Source organism: Haliotis cracherodii, unplaced genomic scaffold (genome assembly GCF_022045235.1).
Source record: "Haliotis cracherodii isolate W230 unplaced genomic scaffold, xgHalCrac1.p SCAF_14, whole genome shotgun sequence".
Lineage (NCBI taxonomy): Eukaryota > Metazoa > Mollusca > Gastropoda > Lepetellida > Haliotidae > Haliotis > Haliotis cracherodii.
In genome coordinates this window covers 7196641-7214223 of record NW_027266269.1, presented here as the reverse complement: position 1 = coordinate 7214223, position 17583 = coordinate 7196641, and the positions used below count along the sequence as shown (strand labels likewise).

At 40.0% G+C, this 17583-nt stretch overlaps 1 protein-coding gene across 2 annotated transcripts in view; it reads left to right on the top strand.

The window, feature by feature from the left end:
* Window positions 1–17583, top strand: part of LOC139460991 (NAD(P)H-hydrate epimerase-like) — a 276986-nt gene that overhangs the window by 56652 nt on the left and 202751 nt on the right. The window contains exon 1 of one of the 2 annotated variants that reach the window (XM_071242455.1): window positions 237–426. The exons of the other annotated variant lie outside the window; for it this stretch is intronic. The gene's annotated coding sequence lies outside the window, so the exon portion shown is untranslated. Of the gene's footprint in view, window positions 1–236; window positions 427–17583 lie in introns of those variants that run through there. 2 annotated transcript variants of the gene reach the window in all.

Here is a 17583-nt window from a genome sequence, read left to right as displayed (position 1 = left end):
CCATCACAAGCTGTGGCATGGACCAATTCTCTATGCCTTCAGTTACTGCAGCCTCCGTAGCATTCACACAGTTCCAGCTCTCCATCCACAGGTGTAGCGAACGGTGCGATAGCTTGTTACAAAAGCTCGACAACTCATTCGCCGCTCGTATAGCATCGCTGGTTCCCTTGCTATAGCCTTGGTCGTTTGCATTGTCATAGCATTGGATGGGATTGAGTTTGCGGTGCTCTCGTGAACAAGTGCCTGGTGAACAAACGGTTCAATTGAACTAAGGCTCTCGCTGACACCACATTGGGAAGGTGTTTCACTAACAGCGGTGGATCACACACGGTGTGTTTGATGAGTTCATTGCAGATGTGGATTTTTGGATTGGAAATATTCCCATTGATCTGTTTGTGAATTGTGGAGTTTCCAGCTTTGAAAAATGTAAGAAACCCTTTGATCTTTTTCTGGAAATAATTGATAAAATCTTCATGTTTGATTGTCAATAATCTTTTAGAATGAAATGTTTCATCTTGATTCAAGTAATGATTTTCATTAAGTTTCTAGAAATTGCACTTTGCAGTTTTATCCATTTTACAGAAGTTTGTAATTGTTCTAAGGTGTCATATTTTGAATTGAAGGGGTATTTTTTTAGGATGTTTCTGTTTTTTCATCATGTGAAGTGAAGCTTTTCTCGTAGAAGGATAATAATCATATCTCATATTTTGATATTTTGAGACTTATTGACCACCTTTAACATGAAAACATTGTTACCCATGGCAACAGATCTGTGTATTCTCAACTCCCTGGAAGTATAGAAACCCCAGAGGCTTAAACCCGTGAAGATCCTGGGTAGAATAGGTCTAACCCCTGCTTGTCGTAAATGGCGACAAACGGGATCGGGTGGTCAGGTTCACTGACTTGGTTGATGCATATCATCGTATCTCAATCGCATGGATCGAAGCTCATGATGTCAATCACTGGATTGTCTGGTCCAGACTCGATTATTTACAGACCACCGTCATATAGCTGAAGTATTGCTGAGTGTGGTGTTAAACAACAAACAAACAAACAAACAAACCCAGAGGCTTAAACTCCTAATGGGGCAGTCTGGTAGCCTTGTGGTTAAAGTGGTCACTCATCATGCCAAAGATCCGAGTTCGATTCCCCACATGGGTACAGTGTGTGAAGCCCATTTCTGGTGTCCCCCGCCATGATATTGCTGGAATATTGTAAGCGCTGTAAAACAATATCCTCTCAATTCAACTTTTTTATAAATAAGGTCTTGAAATAAGCTGTGTATTTGAGAAAAATATGCAAAATACATCACTAACACCCAATTTATTTGGAGTTGCTTATGTACAAATGCATGAAAAATGTCAAAAAAATATTGTTATAACACTTTGTGTATTTACCTAAGAACCTTTTTAGTTTGAGTGCCTATATATCTTTACGATCTTTATTTGCCGATCGAATGAAGGCATCACATCTACATGAATTATGTAAAGAAATAATACGAAAACTGTAACCTGAAACAGCACTTTACGTAAAAAAATTTAAAAAGTGATTTTTATTGGTTCATGGATACACAACAGACATGACCCAAGGGAGTGAAAATATACTATCATAAAACTATCAATACCCAGTGTGACTGATGACGTGAGTAAATAAATACTCAATGGCTTGGAAAACTCTCTGGAGGCCTGATTTAATATAACAATAAGCAATTAATATAATAACAAACAACTCAAAATGGATAAGTTACAACAGAATCAGATACGATTATTCTGTTCGAATATATACTTCTCAAAATAAGTTAAAGGAGCTTTCAGGAGCTATATATAATCTGCCATGACATCAGTGTTTGAAATAGTTCTTATCAAGACAGTCTGGCAGGTGACCGTAAGTGTTGCCTGCCCATCTTCATAGTTACCTGCCCGCATTCAGACATTATAAATATTGAAAAATCACACAAAAAATAAGAGATAAATCACATCTTGATTCAGTTGAAAAACGGCAAACTGCTTGAGAATAACAAGAGTCATCAGAAGATGACAAATCCCCCCGGAACCCACAATAAGAAAAGGCACCACTTCAGCCTCTAGTTAATACATGTACCAAGTTTGATGAAAATTTTGTCACAGTATTCAAGTTAGGCTCCGGCAACGAAATACGGATGGATGGACCAGATGATGACTATATCCCCTGCATTAAGTCTTGGGTCTAAAAATGGCGCTAGGTCTCACTTATTATTAGAATATTGCTGTTGTGTGTTTCTGTGAAAGTTACCTGCCCTCATTCAGAAAAACTACCCAAAATAAGAGACAAATCGCGTTTTGATTTACAGGTGAGGTGGTGAGGTGAAATGGGGTTTAACGTCGCGTCCAAGATTATTGCACTTATAAAGCGATGTGCATGTACGTGTGTGTGTTTGTGTGGCTGCTTGTACTAGTCCGGACTGATGCCGATTTATAGTGCTAGCTCACTGAGATACCATGCCGCATTTTAACATGAATACCCCACTCAGACAAAGTATACTGACTCCGAGCCGTCAGTCCTTGTTTTAGCCCCTTAATGCCAAGCGCCAGACAGGGTAACAACAAGTACCATCTTTGAACGTCTTTTGGTATGACGCGGTCGGGGATCGAACCCTGGACGTTCCCCTCTCTAGGCGGATGCTCTACCACTAGACCACGGAGGCGAACTGTTTTGATGCAGATGAAATAATGCAAACTACTTGAGAATAACAAGAGTCATCAGAAGATGACAAATCCCCCAGCTCTCACAATAGTATAAGGCACCACTTCAGTCTCTGGTTAATTCACGTTCCAAGTTTGATGAATTTCTTTTCACAGCTTTCAAGTTAATTGCTCTGGAAACAAAATACGGATTGATGGACAAACCAGGTTTTGACTATATAAGTAGTCTTAAGACAGTCAGGCAGGTGGAGAAAAATTTCATGCAGTCCGACAAAAAAGTTACAAGTCACGGGCAGGTGGGCAGGCCGTATATTTCTGACACTGCATGGCATGACAGACAAACTATATTCTTTCATATAACTATATAGGGATGGTCGGGTAGCGTAGTGGTTAAAGCGTTCGCTCATCACGCCGAAGACTCGGGTTCGATTCCCCACATGGCTACAATGTGTGAAGCCCATTTCTTGTGTCCCCCGCCGTGATATTGCTGGAATATTGCTAAAAGCGGCGTAAAACCATACTCACTCAAATGACTATAGTTAATCTGTGATGGCAGTGATGGTGTGACAGATTAACTATATTCTTTATATAACTATAGTTAATCTGTGATGGCAGTGATTGCGTGATAGATTAACTATATTCTTTATATAGCTATAGTTATTCTGTGATAGCAATGATGGCGTGACAGAATAACTATATTCTTTATATTACTATAGTTAATCTGTGATGGCAATGATGGCTTGACAGATTAACTATATTCTTTATATAACTATAGTTAATCTGTGATGGGAATGACGGCGTGATAGATTAACTATATTCTTTATATAGCTATAGTTATTCTGTGATAGCAATGATGGCGTGACAGAATAACTATATTCTTTATATTACTATAGTTAATCTGTGATGGGAATGACGGCGTGACAGATTAACTATATTCTTTATATAACTATAGTTAATCTGTGATAGCAATGATGGCATGACAGATTAACTATATTCTTTATGTAACTATAGTTAATCTGTGATGATGGCGTGACAGATTAAATGTGTTCTTTATATAACTATAGTTAATCTGTGATGACAGTGACAGCATGACAGATTAACTATATTCTTTATATAACTATAGTTAATCTGTGATGGCAATGATGGCGTGACAGATTAACTATATTCTTTATATAACTATAGTTAATCTGTGATGGCAATGACGGCGTGACAGATTAACTATATTCTTTATATAAATATAGTTAATCTGTGATGGCAATGATGGCGTGGCAGATTAACTATATTCTTTATATAACTATAGTTAATCTGTGATGGCAGTGATGGTGTGACAGATTAACTATATTCTTTATATAACTATAGTTAATCTGTGATGGCAGTGATTGCGTGATAGATTAACTATATTCTTTATATAACTATAGTTAATCTGTGATAGCAATGATGGCGTGACAGAATAACTATAGTCTTTATATAACTATTTATAATCTGTGATGGGAATGACGGCGTGACAGATTAACTATATTCTTTATATAACTATAGTTAATCTGTGATGGCAGTGATGGCGTGACAGATTAACTATATTCTTTATATAACTATAGTTAATCTGTGATGGCAATGATGGCGTGACAGATTAACTATAGTGACAGGAAAGACTCAGGTGTTGTTGTACTTCTTTGAGTGGTATGTCATCATGTTCAATAGGGCCGTTCGTTCAGCTTGTTCAGTCTTCAAGCTAAATAGCAAAGTTTCCCTGAAACTTATTGATTATATGCAAAGAATTTGCTTTTCAAGTGTTCGACAAAACAAGTATGGGAAGTTTAATCTGAGATATTGATCAGATCAGGCATCTTTTAAAATCCATCTGAAGTATTGATGAAGTTCAGGCCGGAGATGCTTCCTTGAACTTCACTGCTCAGTTCGGCCTTGTCAAGATAGTGGTTCAGAGCTGGTCTTCAGCAACCCATGCTTGTCGTAAGAGGCGACTAACAGGATCGGGTGGTCAGACTCACTGACTTGGTTGATGCATGTCATTGTATCCCAGTTGTGTAGGTCGGTGCTCGTGATGTCAATCACTGGATTGTCTGGTCCAGACTTGATTATTTACAAACCACCATCTTATAGTTGGAAATTATTATTTGATGATTCACATTTTTTTTCAAATTCTTGGTCCATGGACAAAATAACGAAAACAATAAAATTAGTGTAAAATTTAAATATTTTAGTTGCTCTTTTAAGAAAATGGCATCAGTTGGATGAAAATAGTATTTTATCAAATTATTTACTTTACTTTTGTCTTTTAGGGGAGGTGGTGAGGTGAAATGGGGTTTAGCGTCGCGTCCAAGATTATTGCACTCATATAGCGACATGCATGTACGTGTTTGTTTGTACTAGTCCAGACTGATGCCGATTTATGGTGCTAGCTCACTGAGATACCATGCCGCAGTTTAACATGAATACCCCACTCAGACACAGTATACTGACTCCGAGCCGACCAGTCCTTGTTTTGGCCCCTTAATGCCGAGCGCCAGACAGGGTAACAACAAGAACCATCTTTTAACGTCTTTTGGTATGATGCAGCCGGGAATCGAACCCTGGACATTCCGCACTCTGGGCGGACGTTCTACCACTAAACCACGGAGGCGGTTGTCTTTTAGGTGAAATGTAAAGGAATATTAACTGTTTTAAGGAAAGGTAACAAAGTCACTCATGAAATGGGGTATGATCCGGCTCCAGGGTAATAAAAATACCGCTTAACTGGATGTAATATTTTTTCTACATTTCTGTTATTAAAAACATGTCATTTGTAGAGCACCTGTTAGTGACAAGTCACTGTTAGTCACTGCGCAAAGAGACAGCTCTAACATGTGTATCAGTCGGATCAAGGGTTTTGAAAAAGGGGGCCTCGTGAAATCCAAGCCATATGACTTGCACAGTTAACACATCAGATGTCTGTAATACCAAATATAAAACCAGATAAGTGCCAATTTGAATGGTTAAACATATACATCACTGGATCTGGCGTCTGTACATATTTAGAGCAAACTGGTTTATATCACTCAATATTGACAGAATATGTAGGCATGTCTCTCTGTGCACATGGCTGAGGATGATGGTACACATCCCGGGATGAGGAGATGAGATGGGGAGACGAGATGATACCGCCAGAGACAGGTCTGGAGAAAGGAATAAGCCTGTTTGATTGTTGGGTGAAAGAGAGTTGTTTAAATCGTTCTGCTATTTCAGTGGCTAATGAGTTATTGACGGAACAGACGTGCCTGTTTTGTTTATCTATAATTCACTAGTTAGCAGATGGCCTTTGTTGAAACAGTGATACGTTTTTCGTAGTTGAATGGTTCTTGTTTGAGAAGTCAACCTGTTTTGATAGAATAACGGTTCTTGTTTGAGAAGTCAACCTGTTTTGATAGATAAACGGTTCTTGTTTGAGAAGTCAATCTGTTTTGATGAACGGTTCTTGTTTGAGAAGTCAACCTGTCTTGATAGATAAACGGTTCTTCTTGGAGAAGTCAACCTGTCTTGATAGATAAACAGTTCTTGTTTGAGAAGTCAACCTGTTTTGAAAGATAAACAGTTCATGTTTGAGAAGTCAACCTGTTTTGAAAGATAAACAGTTCATGTTTGAGAAGTCAACCTGTTTTGATAGATAAACGGTTCTTGTTTGAGAAGTCAATCTGTTTTAATAGATAAACGGTTCTTGTTTGAGAAGTCAACCTGTTTTGATAGATAAACAGTTCATGTTTGAGAAGTCAACCTGTTTTGATAGATTAATGGTTCCTGTTTGAGAAGTCAACCTGTTTTAATAGATAAACGGTTCTTGTTTGAGAAGTCAACCTGTTTTGATAGATAAACGGTTCATGTTTGAGAAGTCAACCTGTTTTGATAAACGGTTCTTGTTTGAGAAGTCAACCTGTTTTGATAGATAAACGGTTCTTGTTTGAGAAGTCAACCTGTTTTGGTAGATAAACGGTTCTTGATTGAGAAGTCAACCTGTTTTGATAGATTAATGGTTCTTGTTTGAGAAGTCAACCTGTTTTGATAGATTAATAGTTCTTGTTTGAGAAGTCAATCTGTTTTGATAGATAAACAGTTCTTGTTTGAGAAGTCAACCTGTTTTGATAGATAAACAGTTCTTGTTTGAGAAGTCAACCTGTTTTAATAGATAAACGGTTCTTGTTTGAGAAGTCAACCTGTTTTGATAGATAAACGGTTCATGTTTGAGAAGTCAACCTGTTTTGATAGATAAACGGTTCTTGTTTGAGAAGTCAACCTGTTTTGATAGATAAACGGTTCTTGTTTGAGAAGTCAACCTGTTTTGATAGATAAACGGTTCTTGATTGAGAAGTCAACCTGTTTTGATAGATTAATGGTTCTTGTTTGAGAAGTCAACCTGTTTTGATAGATTGATAGTTCTTGTTTGAGAAGTCAATCTGTTTTGATAGATAAACGGTTCTTGTTTGAGAAGTCAACCTGTTTTGATAGATAAACGGTTCTTGTTTGAGAAGTCAACCTGTTTTGATAGATAAACGGTTCTTGTTTGAGAAGTCAACCTGTTTTGATAGATAAACGGTTCTTGATTGAGAAGTCAACCTGTTTTGATAGATTAATGGTTCATGTTTGAGAAGTCAATCTGTTTTGATAAACGGTTCTTGTTTTAGAAGTATACCTGTCTTGATAGATAAACGGTTCTTGTTTGAGAAGTCAACCTGTTTTGATAGATAAACAGTTCATGTTTGAGAAGTCAACCTGTTTTGATAGATAAACAGTTCTTGTTTGAGAAGTCAATATGTTTTGATAGATAAACAGTTCTTGTTTGAGAAGTCAACCTGTTTTAATAGATAAACGGTTCTTGATTGAGAAGTCAACCTGTTTTGATAGATTAATGGTTCTTGTTTGAGAAGTCAACCTGTTTTGATAGATAAACGGTTCTTGTTTGAGAAGTCAACCTGTTTTGATAGATAAACAGTTCATGTTTGAGAAGTCAATCTGTTTTGATAGATAAACGGTTCTTGTTTGAGAAGTCAACCTGTTTTGATAGATAAACAGTTCTTGTTTGAGAAGTCAACCTGTTTTGATAGATAAACAGTTCTTGTTGGAGAAGTCAACCATTTTCAATAGATAAAGGGTTCTTATCAGAGAAATAGTTTTTGTTTGTTTGTTGTTTAACGCCACACTCAACGCAATATTTCAGCTATCTGATGTTTGTCTGGGCCAGAAAATCCAGTGACTGACATCATGAACATCAATCCACACAATTGAGATACGATGACTACCGCATACCGTTTGTTGCTCTTGCGACAGAGAAATAGTCTTTTGGTAGATAAACATGTACAGTTCTTGTTGGAGAAGTCCAACTGTTTTGATAGAAGAACAGACTTACAGTGATAAGTCATGTTTTGCTTACGAATGTATGAATCTGGCCTAGATCGTAGGTGATGATGATTCAAACTGTTTGTGTAAATCGGAATATTTTTGTGAAATGAGTCATACTGAAAAAATGTGACATGATTTACCATATAAATTTTATTATTAAGTGTTCTGATAGACATTGTTTTATATGCAGTGATTAAGAATACCATGTGTATTTACTTATAAACTTAGCTGGAGGTAGCAATCAGCTTTGTGTACATATTTTCCCAATCTACCGATGGTTTGGTTAAAAAATACACAATAATACAAGTTTAAAGACTTTTTATGCAATGATCAGGAAGTGTATTTAAAACTATCATATCAGGAATAATATATTTCAAAATATATATATATAACAATTATAACCATAAGCGTAACACCTTGGTATAGCTGATTACTATTGCGGATAGTTTTTATTGACCACTAGACATATATAAGTCAAACTACAACAAATATTACTTTTAACGAGTCAAGGTATGGCATTTATGATATATGTATCCATGACCGTGGTTGCTGTAAATAACGGTGAGTTGTGCAATCTACCGATCACTTCACATACGATTTTGCTGAAATTAAATTTGAACAATATTGAATGAAATTTTGAATAAAATCAATGATATAGATTACAAACATAAGTCCAGACATACAATGAATATTTTGCATAACCAAGTTGTTTAATAACTGGATTAATTTGCGTACGTCAGTACAGATTTGTTGACATGGTATTTCAGTTGTTACGAGCTCACAGCAAATGGGAATATAATCTCAGTTTATTTATCAATTTTATTGGATGACCATGTTTTTTTAGGGAAATTCTTGATGAATTTTTGGGAGGCAAGGGGTACCCTGCACTGTATTACATCAAAGGGTCCACTGTAATAGCCTCCACAGAGATGCCATCTTCCTGAGTCATGGGAGTTAACTGACTTTAAAAGTCCAGTTTCCACCCTTGCCGAACTAGGCTGGAATTCCTGGGCTCGATTGTAGCACTACCAGTGGCTATTACGAGTTATGTCCTTTCTATGCCTCGCCTATTGACCAATCAGATTCCACCTCTCGTATCACTTGCATTTGCTTCAAACAAAACGCTGGCGCCCAGTCAAGACGATCTGATCGATAATCAAGATCTATATTGTGATAAAACGAGTCTTACATCGTGAAGTGCATCAAATAATCTTAGCACCTTGATTAAAAACAGGAAAAGATTCACAAAATATCTGTTGACAACGAGTTAGCGGTGCACATGCTTGGCAAATCCTGCAATCAACCGAAATCTGCATGACACTTTACGTACCGGATTTCGATTTCGGTGCCCGATTTTGATTGGACTATGCATATATAGACTCGTTAGTCCAGCCAAAATGTAACTCCATAATACCAGCCTAGTTGGACTTTTATAGACAGTTAACTCTCTTGCCTCTGGAAGATGCAGAGATGGGGGCGATGGAGTAGCCTAGTGGTTAAAGCATAAGCTCCTTTATGCCAAAGGCCCGGGTTCGATTCCCAAATGGATACAATGAGTGAAGCCAATTTGTGGTGACCCCCGATGTGATATTACAGGAATATTGCTAAAACCATACTGACTCCCAGAGATTGGATTGTTAAATTGGCTGTGTCAATCAGAGGTACTTATAGTGATTTAATACCTCTGATTGCTTAATCAGAATCCAGTCATTTCCAAATTTATGGGGCGGTCGGGTAGCCTAGTGGTTAAAGCGTTTGCTTGTCACGCCGAAGACCTTTGTTCCATTCCCGACATGGCTACAATGTGTGAAGCCCATTTCTGGTGTCCCCCACCGTAATATTGCTGGAATATTGCTAAAAGCGGCGTAAAACCATATTCATTCATTCATTCCAAATTTATGGTTGAATATATGTTATGAGAGTGTTCTCCCACAAGCTCTCCATGACAGATGCTGCGTGCTTCACTTCAATAACTTACGAACCACCAGGAATCATCTCTCCGGAGAGAATTAATTTTGTAATGTGACTACCTTGAACATTCAACAGTGACGCACAAGGGAGGCTAACAAGTCATTAGGAGCAGGTCATTTGGGAGAAAAACTGGAGGAAATTGGAGGTATTCACTGTAGAATTGATACCCCTTATTTTTAATTTGGAACCGAGCGCTTTAGGTTTATGACCATTATTATTTGTATGCAAACGTTATGCCTTCATTTAGCGACCTGTGAAGATCCGGGGTAGAATAGGTCTTCAGCAACCCATGCTTGCCTTAAAAGGCAACTATGCTTGTCGTAAGAGGCGATGAACGGGATTGGGTGGTCAGGCTCGCTGACTTGGTTGATGCATGTCATCGATCCCAATTGTGTGGATCGATGCTCATGCTGTCAATCACTTGATTGTTTGGTCCAGACTCGATTATTTACAGACCGCTGGAATATTGCTGAGTGCGGCGTTAAACAACAAACCAACCAACCAACCAACCTTCTTTAAGCATTGTCATCTCATAAAACCAGTCAGGGTTAAGGTCGAGGAGAAAATCGTCAGTAATGTTCAGATATTGAATGTAAGCATATGTGATGGGTTATCAGCCATTAATAAGGATCAATATATATGTAGGCTATTGATGTTTAATATGTATGTGTTTTGTGTGGAAAGGTATAATTTAGAGGTGTCTGTCGAAAATTTGATACCTCATTTTAACCAATCAGAATCAAGAATTCTTCAATGTCATAGAATCTAGGATCACCCAGGATCAGGATTAGATATAAATTTATAATTTTACTTGTCCACGTTTAGGATCTCCTGCAGTGTTGCCATCTATCTGATGGGGGAGTCCACAAGGAACTGTTACAAGTCCTTAGACTTGGGCAAGGTGGCACTGTTGTCTAAGGCGCCGCAATTCGCTGTGCATAGCTGCATCTCTTCGGCAAGCCAGAGACCTATGATTGTGGGTTCGAATCCATGTTCGCCCCGATTATGTTTCTAGGTTTGTCAGCACCTTACCAATGCTCGTGGGTTTCACCGAAGTGGTAAACGTCTGAGACCTGCATCACTTCAGGCTTTCCTCCCACATTAAGCTGCCACGCCGTGATATAACTGGAATACTATTAAAAGAGGTGTTAAACCCAACTCACTTATGTCCCTTTATAGTTTAAGGCTCCGAACTTAATAGCCACCCATTGTATTTTACCAGCTTTTGAGACGGTCCCTGAAGCTGTTTTAGATACATCAACACCTCGATCATGAACTTAGGGTAGTTGTGTATATGCATTCGTATTCACTAATTGACCAATTGGGCGGCATTGATCCCAGACAATGGCATTAGTGTTCCAGCAGACCGATGCATCATTGGGATGGGATTACGGAGGTCGTGTTGTCGGAATTAGACAGAAATATTGCTCAGCTTCATCAGAACTGATGATTGGGGGGAGGGGGATGTTAGCTCACCTGAATACAGATGTTATTTGGCTTAACTTTGAATTCCTATTGATCTGTGATTTTTCCCCGCTCAAATGAAGATTTATGGGGTATTATTTTTTAGAAACAGTCTTCATCCATCTGTTTGTCCATCCTGTCATGTTTGTTTTCGGGAGCCAAATTCTGCAATATTTCTTCGTGAAACTTTGTATACATCAGGTATGCTATGAACTGGTGCCTTTTGCCATTTCAGAATTTTTGAAAAAAAATTTGTTTTGGAAACAAGTTGGACTTGGTTCAAATTAGGGTAGGGAGTGTTTTTTGAGCATAACTCGAAAACAAGTCTTTCTTTGTGAAACTTTGTACACATCTTACAACTAAACTGGTGCATTCTGGTATTCAGTTTTAATTTTAATTTTTAGATTTTGTGTTTCTAAGGCAACAAGTTGGACTCAGATGACGTTATATTTTACCATTAATTATTTCTAGATGAGACACGTAAAAATCTGGGGTAGAATAGGTCTTCAGCAACCCATGCTTGCCGTAAAAGGCGACTACACTTGTCGTAAGAGGCGACTAACAGGATCTGGTGGTCAGGCTCGCTGACTTGTTTGATGCATGTCATCGTATCCCAACTGCGTGGTTCGATGCTCATGTCAATCACTGGATTGTCTGGTCCAGACTCGATTACTTACGGAAAGTCTAGAGAACAATCCCAATTAGCACCCCATCCGATTGATCAATGTACACGCACTTGTGTGTTATATGCACCTTTAGTTCAAATAAATGTGACACCGGCTCACAGACAACCACCTGTCTTACATCACAGTTTCTGTTAATCATCTAGAAGTTGAGTCTACAGTAAACAAGCTCCGCATTAAAAACACCGGTCTGTTTATCTCCTAAATAATTGGAAGGTTTCAATTTGAAGCTACACACAGCACCTGATCCACGTGTAAATCTCTTGGGTTCCTCCGACTTATCGGCAATTTGGAATCCATATAACCGGATAAATGTCATGCATTGCATAATTCTGAAATAACGAGGCAATTCTATAAAGGTTGATATGAATATATGATGAAATATTGATCTGAGCTGAATAGGAAGTACCGTATTCGACATAATAAGCGCCCTGACTAATAAGCGCCCATGGCGATATTTGCTAATATATTGGCAAGTGAACAATTCCAATTCCTTCCGATTGATCAATGTACACAAGACGTATTTATTCGTGTATAATATGCATTCGTGTGTTATATGCACCCTTAATTATGGGCAATTAAATTCTGGAAAAATATATGCGTCGTGTATAATACGCACAGACTTTTTTTGTGTCATTTCAGGCTGTCACCATAGACCACGAAATTTACTATCTTCCAACTCTGTTTTTTTTCGCACCAAAATTTTATTCTAATGAGAGCCCCCTATTTCAAATTTTGAGAGCACCCTATGCGGTTATTATGATGAATATGGTAGGTGGTAATGGCGGTGTTGAACATCGTGTGTTATTGCAGTAGTTAGTATGTGTGGTTCCCTGCGAGGACGTTGCATAATGGACAATTGATAGGATCAGTCTTACTCACCTGCGGACGAGATTCTGCCAATATTGTTCAATATATTATGAATGCTGTTTAGGCCATGTGGCTTTAGAACTTGTTGATGGGGGGTTGGAACTTGTCGCCAGGGGGCAGTCGGAGCGGTTTAAGCGTTCACTCGTCATGCCGAAGACCCGGGTTCAATTTCCGACATGGGTACAATGTGTGAAGCCCATTTCTGGTGTCCCCCGCCGTGATATTGCTGGAATATTGCTAAAAGCGGCGTAAAACCATACTCACTCAGTCACTCTTCCTCCGCTCAGTGGCCATCTTCCTGAGTCAAGGGCATTAACTGACTATTTCCAGTTTCCACCCTTGCCGAACTAGGCTTGAATTTTCAGGCTTGATGGTAGCGCCGTGATATTGCTGGAATATTGCTAAAAGCAGCGTAAAGCAATACTCACTGATCTACGCAATTGGGATAGGACGATCCCGTTAGTCGCCTCTTTCAATATGTGTAGTTGCCTGTAAGTGTGGCAGGCATGGGTTGCTGAGGACCATTCCTAACCCGGGTCTTCACGGGGCAGTGGCTAAGAGGATTGGATGGTCCACTGTGACTTTGTGTATTGGGTGGTCTATTGGTGACTTTGTGTATTGGGTGGTCTATTGGTGACTTTGTGTATTGGGTGGTCTATTGGTGACTTTGTGGATTGGGTGGTCTATTGGTGACTAAGTGGATTGGGTGGTCTATTGGTGACTTTGTGTATTGGGTGGTCTTTTGATGGCCTAGTGACTTAGTGTATTGGGTGGTTCATTGGTGACTTAGTGTATTGGGTGGTCTATTGGTGACTTGGTGTATTGAGTGGTCCATTGGTGACTTAGTGACCTAGTGTATTGGGTGGTCCATTGGTGATTTAGTGGATTGGGTGGTCTATTGGTGACTTTGTATATATGGGTGGTCTATTGGTGACCTAGTGATTTAGTGTATTGGGTGGTTCATTGGTGACTTTGTGTATTGGGTGGTGGCTTTGTGTATTGGGTGGTCTTTTGATGACGTAGTGACTTAGTGTATTGGGTGGTCTATTGGTGACTTGGTGGATTGGGTGGTCTATTGGTGACTTTGTGTATTGGATGGTCTATTGATGACCTTGTGACTTAGTGTATTGGGTGGTCCATTGGTGACTTAGTGGATTGGGTGGTCTATTGGTGACTTTGTGTATTGGGTGGTCTATTGGTGACTTTGTATATTGGGTGGTCTATTGGTGACTGTGTATTGGGTGGTTTATTGGTGACTTTGTATATTGGATGGTCTATTGGTGACCTATTTGATTGGGTGGTCCAGCAATGACCTAGTGGATTGGGTGGACCGGCAATGACCTAGTTGACTGTTGGTCCCGCAATGACCTAGTTGATTGGGTGGTCCGGCAGTGACCTAGTTGATTGGGTGGTCCGGCAGTGACCTAGTGTATTGGGTGGTCCGGCAATGACCTAGTGGATTGGGTGGTCCGGCAATGACCTAGTGGATTGGGTGGTCCGGCAATGACCTAGTTGACTGGGTGGTCCGGCAATGACCTAGTGTATTGGGTGGTCCGGCAATGACCTAGTTGACTGGGTGGACCGGCAATGACCTAGTTGACTGGGTGGTCCGGCAATGACCTAGTTGATTGGGTGGTCCGGCAATGACCTAGTGGATTGGGTGGACCGGCAATGACCTAGTTGACTGGGTGGTCCGGCAATGACCTAGTTGATTGGGTGGTCTGGCAGTGACCTATTGGATTGGGTGGTCCGGCAATGACCTAGTGTATTGGGTAGTCCGGCAGTGACCTAGTGTATTGGGTGGTCTGGCAATGACCTAGTTGACTGGGTGGTCCGGCAATGACCTAGTTGACTGGGTGGTCCGGCAATGACCTAGTTGATTGGGTGGTCCGGCAATGACCTAGTTGATTGGGTGGTCCGGCAGTGACCTAGTTGATTGGGTGGTCCGGCAATGACCTAGTTGATTGGGTGGTCCGGCAATGACCTAGTTGATTGGGTGGTCCGGCAGTGACCTAGTGTATTGGGTGGTCCGGCAGTGACCTAGTGTATTGGGTGGTCCGGCAGTGACCTAGTAGATTGGGTGGTCCGGCAGTGACCTAGTGTATTGGGTGGTCCGGCAGTGACCTAGTGTATTGGGTGGTCCGGCAGTGACCTAGTGTATTGGGTGGTCCGGCAGTGACCTAGTAGATTGGGTGGTCCGGCAGTGACCTAGTGTATTGGGTGGTCCGGCAGTGACCTAGTAGATTGGGTGGATAGCATCAATCACGGCACTGTACAGCATGTGACAACAAACATTGCATTTTGCCCTTGACAGACTCATTTTATTACTTAAATAGGTACATCACAACGACATGTTTTTGTAGTAAATTTATTTTCTTGCCTGATTTTTTTTCAGAATATGGCCTGTGGGGTAGCCTAGTGGTTAAAGTGTTGACTGAAAACCCAAATTTGATTCCCTTTTTGGGTACAATGTTTGAAGCCCATTTCTGGTGTCCCTGACGTGATATTGCTGAAGTATTGCAAAAAAAACAGTGCTAAGCCATTCTCACTCACTTGCTCTTTGAAAAATATTAGAGGAGATATAGAGATTAAATACCATAGAAAAGTCATAGAATAGAAGCTGAATGTATCTTTCAAACCCATTTCCTTCGTGAATTGATTTACTGATTTATAACTCAATACACTAACACGATTTAAGAGTTACTTAGGCATGCATTGGGAACTGTTCTCATGATAATGATGTTGTGTCATTGTTGAACTTTAGGCAACAGCTGGCTTCACGCTCATAGATTGTGTGACCCGTGAAGATCTTGGTTAGAATAGGTCTTCAGCAACCCATGCTTGCCATAAAAGGCGGCTATGCTTGTCGTAAGAGGTGACGAACAGGATTGGGTTGTCAGGCTCCTGACTTGGTTAATGTATGTGATCGTATCCCAATTGTGTAGATCAATGTTCATAATGTCAATCACTGGATTGTCTGGTCCAGACTAGATTATTTACAGACCGCCGTCATATAGCTGGAATATTGCTGAACACAGTGTTAAACAACAAACAAGCCATAATTGATTTCACGCTTCGCAAGTTCCCTGTTAATCATTGAATGAAGTTTGACAATTAACTCTCCTCTGAGTGTTGTCAGGCAATCAATGACTGACAGTGCTTGACATCATGTCAATTACAGTACCATGTGGAAGTCGTAGTGACAATGGGCAAAGTTGCATATGTCAATATCACATAGAAATCCGTCTCTGTCTGAAACAGATCTATAATACATTTCACCAGTTTTATATTTGCCTGACCAATCTAATTACATAAAATGTTTTACCGGTGCGTATATACTGATGGAAACAAATAAGGGAACGATGAAACTATAGGCAATAAGCTGTCGGTACATTTGAAATAGCGTGCAAACAAATTCAACACTTCAGAATCAAATCATCTTCCCGAGGCAAGAGAGTTAACTGACTTTAAAAGTCCAGTTTCCACCCTTGCCAAACTAGGCTGGAATTACTGGGCTCGATCGTAGCACCACCAGTGGCTATTACCAGTCATGTCCCTTCTAAGCCTCTCCTATGGACCAATCAGATTCCACCACTCGTATCACTTGCGTTTGCTTCACACAAAATGGTTGCACCCGGTCAGGACGATCTGATCGACAATCAAGATCTATATTCTGATAAGCGTTTCAGTTTACATTGAGAAACGTCAGATTGCATGATTGTTCACAAATCTCCTTGCTACAGCCCATCCTAAACAAACGAAGAAATGCACATCTAAACTATCGTAGTATCGACTCTAGGCTGACAGTGACCGTCTCTAGCAATCTAAGAATTTATCTTAGTGTCTGTGTGATGCATCTTTAATCACCTTTCAATGATTGACCAGTTGCTCAATGGTAACTAACGCATGTAACCGCCACAGATCGATGCTCATGACATCAATCACTAGATTGTCTGGTCCAGACTTACTGAATGCCATCATATGGCTAGAATACTACTGAGTGTGGGGATCACTCACTCACTCACTCACTCACTCACTCACTCACTCACTCACACTTTCACTCACTCACTCACTCCATGCTTGTCATAAAAGGTGACTATACTTGTTGTAAGGGGCAACTGACTTGGTTGATGCATTTCATCATATCCCAATTGCATCGATGCTCATGACGTCAATCACTAGATTGTCTAGTCCAGACTTGAATATTTACAGAACACCATCATATAGCTGGAATACTACTGACTGTGTAGATCACTCACTCACTCACTCACTCAATCACTCACTGGGGCGGTCGGGTAGCCTAGTGTTTAAAGGGTTCGCTTGTCACGCCGAAGACCCGGGTTCGATTCCCGACATGGGTACATTGTGTGAAGCCCATTTCTGGTGTCCCCCGTCGTGATATTGCTGGGATATTGCTAAAAGCGGCGTAAAACCATACTCACTCACTCACTCACTCACTCACTCACTCACTCACTCACTCACTCACTCACTCACTCACTCACTCACTCACTCACCCACCCACCCACCCA